The 15,882-nt window shown below is 45.5% G+C and overlaps 1 long non-coding RNA gene across 1 annotated transcript in view; it reads left to right on the top strand.

Annotated features, from left to right (window-relative positions):
• The first annotated feature begins 961 nt into the window (after positions 1-961).
• LOC123774168 (uncharacterized) overlaps positions 962-15,882 on the top strand; it is a 29,938-nt gene continuing 15,017 nt past the window's right edge. The window contains exons 1-2 of the long non-coding RNA XR_011224509.1: positions 962-3,153; positions 7,059-7,501. This is a non-coding gene — a long non-coding RNA (uncharacterized lncRNA). The remainder of the gene's footprint in view (positions 3,154-7,058; positions 7,502-15,882) is intronic.

The following is a 15,882-nucleotide window of genomic DNA, read 5'->3' as shown; positions in this document are numbered from 1 at the left end:
TCTACAGTCTACAGTCTCCGTGGTGTAGTGGTAAGACACTAGCCTGGCGTTCAGCGAGCGCTATGTCATGGGTTCGTATCCTGGCCGGGGAGGATTTACTGGGCGCAATTCCTTAACTGTAGCCTCTGTTTAACGCAACAGTAAAATGTGTACTTGGATGTAACAACGATTCTTCGCGGCGGGGATCGTATTCCAGGGACCTTGCCGAAACGCTACGCGTACTAGTGGCTCTACAAGAATGTAACAACAATTGTATATATCTCAAAAAAAAAAAAAATTACAGAAGAGGTCATGTGGTAAATTCCTCTTATTCCTTGCACCTTGAACTCAGGCCTACCGGTCTGATTGAGACGGGGTGTGGAAGCCATTAACTCTAATGTTGTTCCAGCCATGCCAAATTGGATGACTAACTTTAAACCGTGCCTTTATTCGGGTACCTTACTTTGTACCAGTGGAAGCTGGAAGCCAGTGCAGTTATTGAGGGATACTGGTGCTTCCCAATCTCTAATCTCTCACCTCTCACCGTGCCCTTGCTGATGTTAGCACAGAAGACACTGGTGAAGTTGTATTATTGCAAGATATTGGAGGTCATGTCCAGCGTGTACCATTAGTTAAAATTCACCTGAAATCAACTATTACACCATTTTTTTTGGATATATACAAGAGTTGTTACATTCTTGTAGAGCCACTAGTACGCGTAGCGTTTCGGGCAGGTCCCTGGAATACGATCCCCGCCGCGAAGAATCGTTGTTACAACCAAGTACACATTTTACTGTTGAGTTAAACAGAGGCTACAGTTAAGGATTTGCTCCCAGTAAATCCTCCCTGGCCAGGATACGAACCCATGACAAAGCGCTCGTGGAACGCCAGGCGAGTGTCTTACCACTGCACCAAGGAGACTGATGAAGGAGGTTGGTGCACTGTAGCAGTTAGTGAGCAGTTGCCCATCCCTGGGGTTGATGTTATTGTGGGAAATGATTTTGACAAGTGTCAAGTTAGTGGGACAGAGTGTCCTATCATGTTTACTAACCCTAGATGTGTGCTGGCTCAACCGGATGCGGATTACCATCTATCCAGCCTGTGTTGTGACCAGATCCATGGGTAAGCAGGGTGAGGTAAATCCTGTGACTTCCAAGGTGGATGTTGTCGAGGCCAGGACCCCCTTCTGATAGGGAGGTGGAGGTGGACCTTGAGGATACATTCTTAGTTCACGTGGATGTCGAGAGTGAGGCCGGTGCCAAAGCCCTAATTTATTCTGACCCAGAGGATGGTCTGGAAGCGGTGGCCCAGGTATCAGTTCCTTGCCCACTCGCTCCAGATGTTGAGTCCCAGACCTGGAGTGAGTTGCAGAGTACTGATCCCAGTCTAGCTGAATGTTATACAGAAGCAGCTGACACTATTGATACCTTGGAGGAGAGCACGGGGTTGCTACTTCAATGATTGATGTTTGATGAGACGATGGAGACCACCAGGAACTCCCTTATCAGATGATTGTGAGTCTAGGACCCAGCTCGTCGTACCCAAGGAGTATAGGGAGCAGGTATTGCAAGCTGCCCATGATGACCTTATGGAAGGTCACCAAGGGATCTCCAATATGTACCTTAAAATATGTAAGTTTTTCTATTGGCTAAAACTCGGAAAGGATGTGGTCAGATATTGTCACAATTGTGTTGTATGTAAAGCTGTTAGTAAACGTAACCAGACTGTGCCACGAGACCCTTACATCATATTGTAGTGCCAGAGGAGCCTTTTACACATGTGGTATTGGATTATGTCGGGCCCTTACACCGAACTAAATCAGGGAATATATTTGTTTACTATCGTATGTATGACCCCCAGGTTCCCTGAAGCATATGCCTTGCGTAACATTAGGGCTTCTAATGGGCTATTAGGGCTTCACCTCAAGGTTCTACACTCAAAGCACTTGGAATGGTTTTTCTCATTATTTTTATGCCCTGTATCATTCAAACTGGTAATGGGAGCAAGTTTTGTTCCACAACTTTTAAAACTTTTTGTAGTTCCTTTGGAATAAAACATAACTATACTCCTTACCATCCTCAGAGTCAAGGGGGAATCGAGCTGTGTCACCAAACCCTCAAAAGGATGTTGAAAGCAACTGAGGACCATTCACCCAGACATTGGGATGACAATTTACCATTTGTACTATTTGCTGCCAGGGACGGATTGCACACTGCCCTAGGTTGCTCTCCATTTGATCTTGTGTTTGGACATCAGGTGAGAGGACGTTTAAAAATGTTGCAGGAGAAAATGTTGGGAGATGTAACAGCTAGGCAGAGTGAACGTTACCTGAAGGATGTGAAGAACAAGGTGTCTCGAACGAAGGAGTTGGCGTTACGACATCTGGGCAAGGCACAACAGGTAATGAAGAAGCGGCATGATAAGCGGTTCAAGGCCAAAGTCTGAGTTTTTGAACCAGGAGATTTAGTAATGGTTTTGAAGCCTGGTATGGGAACTTCTTTGTCACACAAGTTTCAAGGAGCTTATCAAGTGGTAAAACGTCTCGGTGAACTTACCTATAAAGTCTGTAACCCCCAAACATAATCGTCAGTCAATGATTGTGCATGTGAATCGTTTGAAGGCTTATTGTGGGCCCAGTATTGTGGCTTGTGTTAACGAGGAGGTAAACCCTGAGGAGACAATTGTTGTAGGGGAAGATGGTAATCCTCTTTTATCTAATTCCAGTTCCGGAGAAGAATTGTCATTTGCAGGATGAGCAGAGAGCAGAGTTCCAGGACCTTTTGAAGACGTTCTCCAACTAGTTTGGGGAGGTCCTCACTCCGACGCCTCTCATTACTCGTGATGTTCAGCTGACAGGGCAGGAATGTTTTTCCTGCCCGAAACGCTTTGCGTAATAGTGGCTTTAAGCATTGTATGTACTAGCTCTATCTATAAATCGATCAAATTTTGGAAAATCTCTTGTATGTATGTATGTACCTTACCTGAATAAACATTTTATTTTATTTTACAGAGGTAACTCCAATTCGGCTACACCCTTATCGCGTGACCCCCGAGAAACGACGTATCATCCAGGAGGAAGTTGATTATGTTCTTCACCATGGGATCATTCGACCCAGCCAGAGCTCTTGGAGTTTACCGTGTTTAGTGGTACAAAAATCCAGATGGAAAATGGAGGTTAGTAGTGGACTTTAGGAAGTTAAAGTAACTGTAGTAGATGCAGGCGATGAGTCACAATAACGTTGCTGAAGTATGTTGACCAGACTACACACTAGAAGTTGAAGGGACGACGACGTTTCGGTCCGTCCTGGACCATTCTCAAGTCGATTGTCACAATCGACTTGAGAATGGTCCAGGACGGACCGAAACGTCGTCGTCCCTTCAACTTCTAGTGTGTGTGGTCTGGTGAACTGTAGTAGATGTATACCCACTACCTTTGCTAGAAGACTGCATTGACCAAATTGGTTATGCTAGGTAAGTATCAAAACTAGACTTATTTAAGGGGTATCACCAGATACCACTTACTAACTTTGCTAGGGAAGTGACAGCTTTTATCACCCCTGATAGAGTATTTGAATTTAATGTGATGCCATTTGGACTAAGAAATGCCCCAGCAACCTTTCAAAAGTTGATGAATTCCTTGTTAAAAGATGTGTTAGATTGTAGAGCATACTTAGATGACGTTGTGATATTTAGTAAGTGTTGGAAAGATCATATGTCCAGTTTGAAACAATTGTTTGCAGTGTTACGACATCCTAATCTAACTATAAATGTAAATAAATGTAGCTGGACTAAGGGAACAATAATTTACTTAGGTCATGAGGCCGGACAAGGTAAGATCTTGTCCCGTTGCAAGACAAGATCCATGCAATCGTGGATTACCCAGTACTAACGAGTAAGAAATCTGCGAAGAGGTTTATTGGAATGTGTACATATTATAGAAGATATTGTAAGAATTTTTCCATTGTGGCTGCACCTATAACTAATCTACTTAGAAAGCAGGTAAAGTTCAAGTGGACACAAGAGTGTCATAACTTTTTTTTTTCAGAAGTTGAAATGAATTCTCTCAACGTCACCTGTATTAGCCAGTCCACAATTTGATAAGCCATTTATACTGTACATAGAGGCTTCAGATTTAGGAGCAGGTGGGGTTCTTTTCCAGGTAGGACAAGATGATTTAGAACACCCTCTATGCTATTTTTCTCGTAAATTTGATAAGGCACAAACTAATTATTGTGTGGTAGAGAAGGAAGCACTTTGATTTTGGCGGTTAAGAAGTTTGAAACATACCTGTCAGGTAATCAAGTTGTCATATACACAGATCATAATCCCCTGACATTCATTAACTCCATGAAATGTAAGAACGAAATAAATCTTAGATGGTCTTTGATTTTACAAGAGTTCAACATAGTAATTAGACATATCCCTGGAAGGTAAAATGTAATTGCTGATACCTTATCTAGAGGATTCCCCATTACAGTGCCTTAATGTGAATTGTTCTATACCTAAGGATGTTTACCTTTTGGTTATTTTCATGTCATTTAATGAATTGTTTATACATTATGTGTTGGAGTACTAGATGCTATACTTTCATGCAGTCAAAAAATGAAATCAACCTTCAGTTAATTTCATATTTTTCTTAAGGGCCGGGAGGGATGTTATGAATCTATTTGATTCTAACATTCATTCATGCTAAATATGTTTGTCCATTATTTCTTTTCCCCGTTAAGTAAATATAACATGGTATCCAGTTGTATTCCAGTATAATTGTTTGATTTAATTGTAGCATGCTGTAGTGTGCCTGTTGAATATTGTGTTAGGCTTTTGCATGTTTATTCCTGTGAAAGGAGTCCGTGGCGGCTCACTGGAGGGCTGACCATATTTGAGCTCTCTGGAGGGATGACCATGACCATATTCAACAGTGTCCGTGGTGTAGTGGTAAGACACTCGCCTGGCGTTCCGCGAGCGCTATGTCATGGGTTCGTATCCTGGCCGGGGAGGATTTACTGGGCGCAATTCCTTAACTGTAGCCTCTGTTTAACTCAACAGTAAAATGGGTACTTCGTTGTAACAACGATTCTTCGCGGCGGGGATCGTATTCCAGGGACCTTGCCCGAAACGCTACGCGTACTAGTGGCTCTACAAGAATGTAACAACTCTTGTATATATCTCAAAAAAATAATAATAATAATTGGTAGTGCTTCCGTGGCGGGCCGTGTATTCAAGCTAGCGTCAATGTTTCATCATTGAAATTATTTCTGTTATTGATTGTACTTAAATTCTTTTACACCTTAGCATTGTTGTCTAGTTTTGCGACCGTCCCCCGCCGTCGCTTGTCTCTTGATAGTATTCTCAGTGACTCGGATACTTTTGATATCGTTCGCCTTATGGGTTTCTGTTCTCGTATTGGCTTTCTTGGTGATATTTAGCGCCCTTTGATTATCCCGCACATCACCATTTGGTCCGGGAGACATCTCCCGTCACGCAGGGTGCAGTTGCGCCTCCACAGATCTTCAGTATCATCTTTTGATACTGGTAATGGCTCGAAAGGGCCACCACTTACGGGCTATTCATGCCCGTGCCACCTTTTGGGTGGCTTAATCTTCATCAATCAATCAAATCCCGCACATTTGATGGAGCTACATAACCTTCCCGGTTTGGTGCCTTCTTTTTGAGAATTAATTACTTACTTTAGCAGTGTTACACACAAGTTTAATTAGAATTATGTTCTTGAGTACTATTCTCTGATAGCAGAGTATCGGGAGATTTCATGTAGGTTTTAGTTTGGTCTTGTGGTAGACGCCATGTTGGGTTTGCTGGAGAAAGTCAGACGTGTGGGTACAGCTGGCGGGTTTATCTTGAGATGATTTCGGGGCTTTAGTGTCCCCGCGGCCTGGTCCTCGACCAGGCCTCCACCCCCAGGAAGCAGCCCGTGACAGCTGACTAACTCCCAGGTACCTATTTACTGCTAGGTAACAGGGGCATAGGGTGAAAGAAACTGTGCCCATTGTTTCTCGCCGGCGCCCGGGATCGAACCTGGGACCACAGGATCACGTGTCCAGTGTAATGTCCGCTCGGGCGACCGGCCCCTGAATAGGATAATCATAGGCGGGTCGGGGTTCGAGCCCCATATCCCTCACATTTGCATGAAATGGCAAATTGCACTAATTTCAAATTTTGCGAAATAAAATAAATTCCATCACTAAGATTCATGTAGCATATTAAATGTGGAGTCCGTTCTTACAGTAAATTGATGACCGTGAGAAAGTACTTTTCCCTTGAAATCATCTCGATAGTTATCTAGATGTTTGTGATATGAAAGCATATTACGGTTCCAGTAAGTCAACATGCATACTGGTAAATGAACCTGTCGTAAACAGATTATTCGCAAGTTATAACGATATTGTATTAAAAACCGTTACTTTAAAATAGTGTACCGAAAACGTTTTCTTTGAAAAATTTGGTTTTTTGTTAATAGAATTTTTGGGCACTGAAAAATTTATTATATTATAATACACATTCATTGTGTTGGGGGGGGGGGACAGGCAGCCAGGTTTATACGTACAGTACATGTTAGGCTTATATAGAGGTTTTCCCCAGGGTTGACCCCTGACCCCCAGAATACAACCCCACATATGAGATTCAGAAACAAGTAGTGTATTGTGAGGACTAATAATAAACAGAAGCTCCCCTCTGACTCTGTAATATCCCCATTGGCCAAACTATTATGTATTAGCGATAAGACCTACCATTAATGTATGATGACTTACTGTAAATATGTAGCTCTTGAAATAGCACTTTCTCTAAGTAGCTGACATTGTAACTATAAGGTGTGAAGGATAGATGAAATTGTTTATGTAATAATCTAAGATGAGGTCTGATAAACACCTTTTGTGCCCTCTGTAATGCTTTTGCGCTACCGCTCACAGGATGGGTATGGGGTGCACAATAAACTAGCCACCTTCGGCGGCAACAATCAAATCAAATCAAAACCAGGCAACTCCTGGGTACCTACTTGCTACTAGGTGCATGTATGAACAGCTGTTCCATAAGGGATGATCTAATTCAGTGATCTTTTTCAGATTTCGTTTGTGCGGCTACAAGACCAGGGGCCAGATTCACGAAGCAGTTACGCAAGCACTTAGGAACCTGGGGCTAGATTCACGAAGCAGTTACGCAAGCACTTACGAACCTGGGGCCAGATTCACGAAGCAGTTACGCAAGCACTTACGAACGTGTACATCTTTCCTCAATCTTTGACGGCTTTGGTTACATTTATTAAACAGTTTACAAGCATGAAAACTTGCCAATCAACTGTTGTTATTGTTATAAACAGCCTCCTGGTGCTTCGGAGCTCATTAACTGTTTAATAATTGTAAACAAAGCCGCCAAAGATTGAGAAAAGATGGACAGGTTCGTAAGTGTTTGCGTAACTGCTTTGTGAATCTGGCCCCAAGAGGAGACCACCTCATGCTATGAGGGGCAACAATGAGTAGGTAACGGACGCCATCCACATCCTCATGAGGTAAGAATGAATGAGGCGAGCTATATAAATATGGCATGATATGATTTATATAATAGTGTCCTTTAATGGATGACGCTATGAACATAGGGAGAATGGAGATAATGGTTTAAACGAAAATACTATAATAAGTAAAACACTAAATTTATTTTTATTATTTATTTATTAATTATTAATAATAATTATTAATATTAATTATTAATATTTATTAATAATTAATATTAATTATTAATAATTTAATAATATTATAATAATATAATAATTATTAATAATTATAATTAATATAATATTAATTAATACTGTATACGAGAAGGTACATTGGGATTGTGAGGATACATAGTATAGTAATTATAATCTTGTAAAGCCACTAGTACGCGCAGCGTTTCGGGCAGAACTTAAAAGTTATTTAAATATTTAGTCTAAGGTTATTTAAGAGTACTTGTACATATTGAGTTACAAGCAGAATTTTGGCTTTCTAGATAGCTATTTACTAGCTCTATTTATATCATATATATCTAGCTCATATTTATATCATAAGGGGCATAACTGGCCGACCCCTCACAGTGTTCAAGAGAGAACTGGATAAGCACCTCCAAAGGATACCTGATCAAGCAGGCTGTGACTCATACGTCAGGCTGCGAGCAGCCGCATCTAACAGCCTGGTTGATGAGTCTGACAACCAGGAGGCCTGGTCTACGACCGGGCCGCGGGGACGCTAAGCCCCGGAAGCACCTCAAGGTAACCTCAAGGTATATGGATAGAGCTATTCTTAAAGCCATCAATACGCACCGCGTTCCGGGCAGGATGTCGGGAAACAAAATTAAAACTAAGAGATCAAAAGGATGAATTGAACTGAAGTAGTAGAAAGAATGACAATAATAACATGTTGAATTAACAGCAGCAATTACAACAGAGGAGTAGATAGTAAGGAACAAATCCACAAGGGCTGTGACGAGGATTCGAACCTGCGTTCGGGAGCATCCCAGACACTTCCTTAATCGACTGAGCTACGACAGGGTAAAAAGAGTTGAAACCGAAGTTCTACTGAACTTACTGGATCCTGCAGCCTCTCAGAGACACAAACCAGGGTTTTACATAACTCCCCCCTGCACCCGAGCTATGTCAATAGGCCGTTCTCCCTTTTCGCCCTTACATCATTACACAGAGATTAATGGATGTATGACGTTAGTGTGTAGTAGATTGTAAGTTTGAATAGAGACAGACTACAATATTCTTAAATTTAAACTATTACAGCTCTCACCAGTTTTGAAAGTCAGTCAGTAATGGAAAATGAAAGACTTTCGGGCATGGGAACTATCAGGGGAAAGCACCAAACCATTACGACTATATAGCACTGGGAAGGGGTCAGGATAAGGATTTGGGATGGGACGGGGGGGGGGAAGGAATGGTGCCCAACCACTTAGACGGTTTCCATAAACCAATCAGGTCGTGTTAATTCGTCGCACCAAGTATTTAATTGTGATTTAAAAGTATAATGTGTGTTTAACTGTTGCAGAACGAATCGAGGCGAACGATACTTGGCGTAGTTTTGTCCCAGAACTGTGCGACTGGTGGCGGGAGGTGAGAGCCAGAGTCACCGAACGAAACAACGACACTGGCGACAGAAATGACTGTCGCCTCGGGGCCTCGTAGCCTGGTGGATAGCGCGCAGGACTCGTAATTCTGTGGCGCGGGTTCGATTCCCGCACGAGGCAGAAACAAATGGGCAAAGTTTTTCACCCTGAATGCCCCGGTTACCTAGCAGTAAATAGGTACCTGGGAGTTAGTGAGCTGTCACGGGCTGCTTCCTGGGGATGGAGGCCTGGTCGAGGACCGGGCCGCGGGGACACTAAAAATCCCCGAAATCATCTCAAGATAACCTCAAGATAACCTCGCGTGGTCAATTTGGCGACAGTCAGTGCCCGGCTCAGTCCAGCAACATGAAGTGCTCGGCTCGCGGTCCAGAGGCATAAACGACAGAAAAGTGCTCCATCCACCCCGGCCAGCAGTGTATTAGCTCGGTGTATAGCAGTAGGATAGCATCAGGAGCATATGCCAGGTTGGCCAACATAAGAACTGCCTTTAGAGAACTGTGTAAGTCATCTGTCACGGTAAAATCTCTAGGAAGAGATTCGGGAGTCGACGTGGGAGAATTTGTCCACCTTGGATGGGAAGACTAATTGACACTCAGTACGTGGGGAAACAGCGCTGGATGGTGCAGAAATAGTGTAAGAGTTGGTTGATTGATAAAGATTAAGCCACATACAAAGAGGTGGCACGGGCATGACTAGCCCGTATAAGTCAGTGTTGGTGGGTATGCATATTTCATACAGTACACACGGGAGACATCTCCCGTTACGCAGGGTACAGTTGCATCTCCACAGATCTCCTGTATCATCTATTGATACTGGTAATGGCTCAAAAGAGCCACCACTTACGAGCTATTCATGCCCGTGCCACCTTTTGGGTGGCTTAATCTTCATCAATCTATACGTATTAGTCATTACTGCCAGACTCGTGGTCAGTTAATTGCAACAAAATCTTACTCCCTTTTGTCCAAACTGTGTCGTCTCGTTTGGTGTTCCACCTCCTTAGCAATTGTTCAGATTTTCAGGATATTTGAGTATAGAATCTTTTATGTGGTGATCATGTCATCCCCCCCCCCAAACTTTTCTATCTTCCAGCGACGTGAGATTTAGTTCCTGTAGTCTCTCCTTGTAGCTCATACCCCTTAGGTAATAATCTGGTGGCACACATTTGAACCTTATCCAATTTAGTCTTGTGCTTGATTTGATATGGACTCCATGCTGGGGCTGCATGCTCCAGGATTGGTCTGACATGTGGTAAAATAGGTTCTAAATGATGTGTGACGGTAAACGTTGGTGGTTGAGCAGTCTGTAACGAGTCATAAAATATTAAAAAAAATAAAAAAAAGTAAAGTACAAAAGGAGTATTCACAGTGAGGTAAACTGTATGATAAAACAGAGGGAAAAAACATTTAAAAATACTTTACTTTAAAAAATAAATTTAACAAATTACAAATAATATCCAGGCTTGGCTTTAATACAAAGTGTGCAAAACAAACAAGATGAACAATCAAATTGACGTTACGTTAAGGTGCAAAATAAAATATGGTGCAGAATACTATGAGCCAGTCTGACTAAATCCGCTACCACGCCGATATGTGTGAACGGGTCTACTCAGTTGAGCACACAGGAGTAATGTGAATCTTGGAGAACTTGGACATAGCCTTCCCGGTTTGGTGCCTTCTTTTGATAATTGCTTGCTTGCTTGCTTACTTGGAGAGCTTGGTAGCTCTATTTATACAAAATATCGGCCGAGCAGAGGGCGCTGATGTCTTCTTTAAACTATGAACCGGCTCCTTTAACTGCATGTTACGGAGGGTGTGGTCTCCCAGCGACGCAGGTCGCTGGGAGGCCACACCAGCGACAGTGGAGTGACGGGTCATGGTGCAAGAGGGGGAATGGTAGACTGTCTAGACGTCTGGCAGTAGTTCTTGTTGTTCTTGGCTGCAGTTCTTGATTACATGGACGTGAATGAGTAGAATAGGCGATAATGGAGTAGGCCGAATCTCTTCCTAGAGATTTTACCATTAAAGATGACTTACACAGTTCTCTAAAGGCAGTTCTTATGTTGGCCAACCTGGCATATGCTGCCGATATCCTACTGGTGTAGGGGATAGGTCTGGCATGATATCAACTCCCAGATGTTTTTCTTTCCTGATTCTCGAAGGATTTCATCTCCCAAACGGTACCTTGTATCTGAACTCGTTTCCTAATTATCTCGTGTTCCTTCATTACTTTACATTTGCTTAGGTTAAACTCTAATAGCAATTTGTTGGACTATTCCTTCGGTTTGTCCAGATCATCTTGTAGCCCCATGCTGTGCTATGTTTTGATCCTTAGCATAATTTTGGCATCGTCAGCAAACATTGAGAGGAACTAGTCTGTACCCTCCGGGAGATCATTTTATGTACCGTCGGAAAGAGGATTAGGTCTGAGTACAGAACTCTTTGTAGGATTCCACAGGTGACATGACATCATTCTGAGGTCTCGGGGGGAGGCCCCCCCTTCCTTTCACAGTCAGGGGGGGGCCCCCCCCCTTCCTTTCACAGTAACACACTGCTTCCTATTGCTTATCTGTCGTGCTTTAACTTTTACCCCTCCTGCGGTTCCTGTTCCTCTTCACCACCTCCCTCTTTCTGTCCGGTTATCTCGCTTACAGGATTTTTTTTTTTTTTTTTTTTGAGATATATACAAGAGTTGTTACATTCTTGTACAGCCACTAGTACGCGTAGCGTTTCAGGCAGGTCCCTGGAATACGATCCCTGCCGCGAAGAATCGTTTTTTCATCCAAGTACACATTTTACTGTTGCGTTAAACAGAGGCTACAGTTAAGGAATTGCGCCCAGTAAATCCTCCCCGGCCAGGATACGAACCCATGACATAGCGCTCGCGGAACGCCAGGCGAGTGTCTTACCACTACACCACGGAGACTGTGCAAGAGACTGTGAAAGAGATTCTTTTTCCGTTCGTATTTCTAATGTTTCTCCTCGTGATGTTCCATCTTTGCCCCTGTGGAGAGTCCCCCTTCCGCAGTTTTGTACATCCTTGACCTGCATCAGTAAAGCTTTTACCCCTCCTACGGTTCTAAAAGCACTTGAGTGGTTTCCTTGAGCACTTTTCTTCTCACTACTGCTCCTTTTCTGTCTTCACTGATGGGTCTAAGTCTGCGGACGGTGTTGGGTACTCTGTTGTTTTTCCTGATCGCACTTATATATGTCGCTTGCCTCCGGAGACTAGCACCTTCACAGTGGAGCTTTATGCTATTATCTATGCTCTTCGTCTCCTGCTTTCTCATTGTCAGTCTTCCATTGTAGTTGTTGTTGACTCTCGTAGTGCCCTCATGGCTCTCGGGTCCTTTAATCCGGTTCATCCATTAGTTGTCGAGATCCAGCATTGGCTGTTTCTTGTTCACAGTAAATTAAAGTGGGTTGAGTTTTGTTGGGTTCCCAGCCATATTGCTGTGTCTTTAAATGAGCGTGCGGATGCTGCCACCAAGGAAGCTGTCCGCTGTTGTCCCATCTCTCGTAAAGGTATTCCATATTCCGACTTTTACCCGGTTATCCATTCCTCAGTCGTTACCGTTGGCAGGCTTCTTGGTCGTCTGTTACTGGTAACAAGCTACGTACTCTTAAATGTTGCGTTTCCTCGTGGCCGTCCTCCTTCCACCGTAACCGGGGGTGGGAAATGGCTCTGGCGAGGTTGCGTATTGGCCATACTCGCTTAACCCATGGTCACTTGATGGAGCACCGCCCTGCTCCTTATTGTCCTAGTTGCATTGTCCCTCTTACGGTCGTGCATGTCCTTCTTGAATGTCGTGACTTCCAGGACGAGCATGTGTCTTGCTTTCCGACCGCCCCTCGCGGTCACCTGTCCCTCAATAGAGTTCTTGGTGACTCGGATACTTTTGATATCGTTCGCCTTATGCGTTTTTGTTCTCGTATTGGCATCCTTGGTGATATTTAGCGCCCTCTGATCATTCCGCATATTTGATGGTGCTACATAGCCTTCCCGGTTTGGTGCCTTCTTTTGATAATTACTTGCTTCCTATTGCTTAGGCACTTCCTTATCCACTGGAGCATCTTACCAGTTACTCTTGTCTGTTTCTCTAATGCACCCCCCTCCCCGCTCAGCTCGTCGCCATGTGGGGGCTTAGTGGGCGGCTGTCGGAGTGTGATGCTCCTAGGGACAGTCCTCTGTCCTTTTCTAGCCTTGTGCTCCTGCTGCCGTCCTCTCCAATTCTGCTGGGCATCTTTTCCTTTTCCTTCTGTTTCGTTTTTCTCCCCCCTCTTCTCCTATCTGCTTGCCGTTTCCTGCCGACCTTTTGCTCGTTCAGGTTCTTCCCTTGGACTACTTCTGTTTTGACGCCCGGGTGCTGGAGGAGGCATACTCTTGCACCCGTAGAACTGCAGTACCCGACGTCGAGAGCGAGGGGAACCTTTTATTGTCAATCCCCCTTTCGATACTGAACCCGATCTCGACGGACTGTCGGTTTGTTAAGGTGGCGTTTGTGGGGCGTATACTCACGACGCACCCCTAGGAGGTCCCGGCAAGATCGGCGATAGCTTCTTGTTGGGTGTCGTGCCTCTAATTGTGGCTTCATGGTGGGTGTTGGGGCACATTCGTGAATGAATTCTTCTTTTCGTAATGATGATAACCCCTGTTTCGGCTGCTTCTGGTTTACCTTCTCAGGCTCGTGGGGTGGGCGACCAAGCCCCCGAGTTGGTCCATATTGGAAGACAGGGCTCTGTAGCCTCCGCTGCATTGGGCCCCGACCTTGCTCCTCCTTTGGCCTCTCTGACTCCTTCCCCTGGCTCCCCTCCCTCCTCTGTGGTTGGGTCGAGCCCCAAGCCCCCAGTGGTGACTACCTCGTCCCCTGGCGCGGGTCCTTCTCTAGTTGTAAGTACTGTGCCTTTTAACCCCTCTCTCTCTGGGGGTTCTCACTGCCGTCCTCGTCACGGCCGCCCTCGCTCGATTCCTTCCAGTTCTGCTACCTATCAAGCCTTGTTTGGTCCCGCTTCGTGGGCCAAATATTTTGATCTCCTCCCTCTTGATTCTGCGCCTCCTGACGATTTCTCCCTCCATCGTCATCTCGTTGATTCCGTGGATGCCTCCATTACTTTTAACCCCACTCGTCTCGGTACACGTGTCGTTGCTGCTCCTTCTCAGGATGCTACTTCCCGCTTGGCTGCCTTATCCTGCCTTGGCGAGACCCCTGTTCGGGTCTCGAAAAACGCTCAGTTGAATGCCAGTGTTGGCACTATTTTGCTCCCGCCCCATGTTGCGACCGGTGTTCGGGACCTGCGCGACTGCCACGACGATATTCGACATATCCTCGCTGCCCAGGGCCATTCTATTCTCCAGGTGGACACGTTTACTCGTCCCCCTCGTGGTAGTCGCCGTCAACCCCTCCGGGTTGTGAAGATTACCTTTGATGGTAGGACCCTTCCACCCTCTGTCATTCTTGCTGGTGCCAGGTGGTCTGTCCAGGAGTACATTCCTTCTCCTCGGCTCTGTAACAAGTGCTGGAGGTTTGGGCATGGTGCCCTCCGCTGCTCCGGGACTGTCTGTCTCTGTCCTTTGTGTGGTGGCGAAGGTCACTCAAAGTCGGAGTGCACTTCTCCCCAGGCTCGTTGCCTCAACTGCGGTGAGGCCCATCCTGCCTTCTCCCGTGCGTGTGTCCATTACAAGCTTGAGGCAGCCGTCCTCAACTTGAAGCACCGGGAGCGTTTATCTTTTCCTGAGGCGAGATGCCAGGTTCGCCAGCTCCTGCCTTATGCTAATATCTCTTATGCTCGTGTTGCGCTCTTCCTCTCCTCGTCCTTCCCGCCTTCCTCAGACTCACAACCGTTTCCGGGCCTTGGACCCTGATGCAGCTCTGCCCCCTCCTCTGTTCCTTTGGGTTCTCTCCCGAAGGATCCTCCTCCTGGTCCTCTGTCTGGGGTTCCCCTTCCTTCTACCGGGTCTGTCGTGTCTCCTGTGTCTTCTTCCTCGTCTCCCTCCGTTCCTTCTTCCCATTCTTCTCCTCCGTCTCTTGACTCTCCCCGCCGCCTGTCGGTGCGGGCTGATGTCCATCACTCTCCAAACGGCCGTCATGTGTGCTCTCGTTCAGCTTCTCCTGTTGAGACGCTAGAATCCGTTGGCCAGTACGTAGTTGCTGGGACACCGGTCTCTTTACGTCAGAAGCGTAAACCTGGCTCCTCTCCTTCCTCCTCCCCGGCGGGTAAGAAGGTTTCGCTTTCTTCCTCGGCCCCTACTTCTGCCTCTCTCGCTCCTTCCCCTCCCATTTCGGTGGTTGCGCCCCCGTTCCTGCTATGGAGGTTTCTTTAGCCCCCGCTTCCCTCTCAGTTGCTGCCCTTGCTGAGGTACGCTCCCCTCTTTCTACCCCTCCTCTTCCTGCTGCTGTCCTTGCCTGCTCCTCTCCGTTGTCTCCTCCTCTTCCTCCTCCTCCTCCGGACCCCACCCGCCACCTCTGATCTGTTCTCCCGTTTCCTTCCCTCCGTCTTTGCTCAGTTTACCCATGCCCCCTAACCCTTACTTTGCTGACCCTGATATTCTTTAACGTGCTCTGTTGCTCTTTCGCCTTTGTTTCTTCCTTGTTCTCTGTTTTTGTCCTTTCTCTTCTCGTCGTTGTCCATTCTTCAATGGAACGTTCGAGGTTATTACGCTAATTTCCTCGAACTCCAACTTCTGATTTCGCGGTTTTCGCCCCTTTGTGTCTGTCTCCAGGAGCCGATGCTTGGTGCTCGTCCTGGTCGTTTTCGTGGCTATTCCTTTCTCTCCCCCCCCCAGCTGTTGCTG

This window comes from Procambarus clarkii, chromosome 73 (genome assembly GCF_040958095.1).
Source record: "Procambarus clarkii isolate CNS0578487 chromosome 73, FALCON_Pclarkii_2.0, whole genome shotgun sequence".
In the NCBI taxonomy this organism is placed as follows: Eukaryota; Metazoa; Arthropoda; class Malacostraca; order Decapoda; family Cambaridae; genus Procambarus; species Procambarus clarkii.
This window is presented reverse-complemented; position numbering and strand designations above follow the sequence as displayed.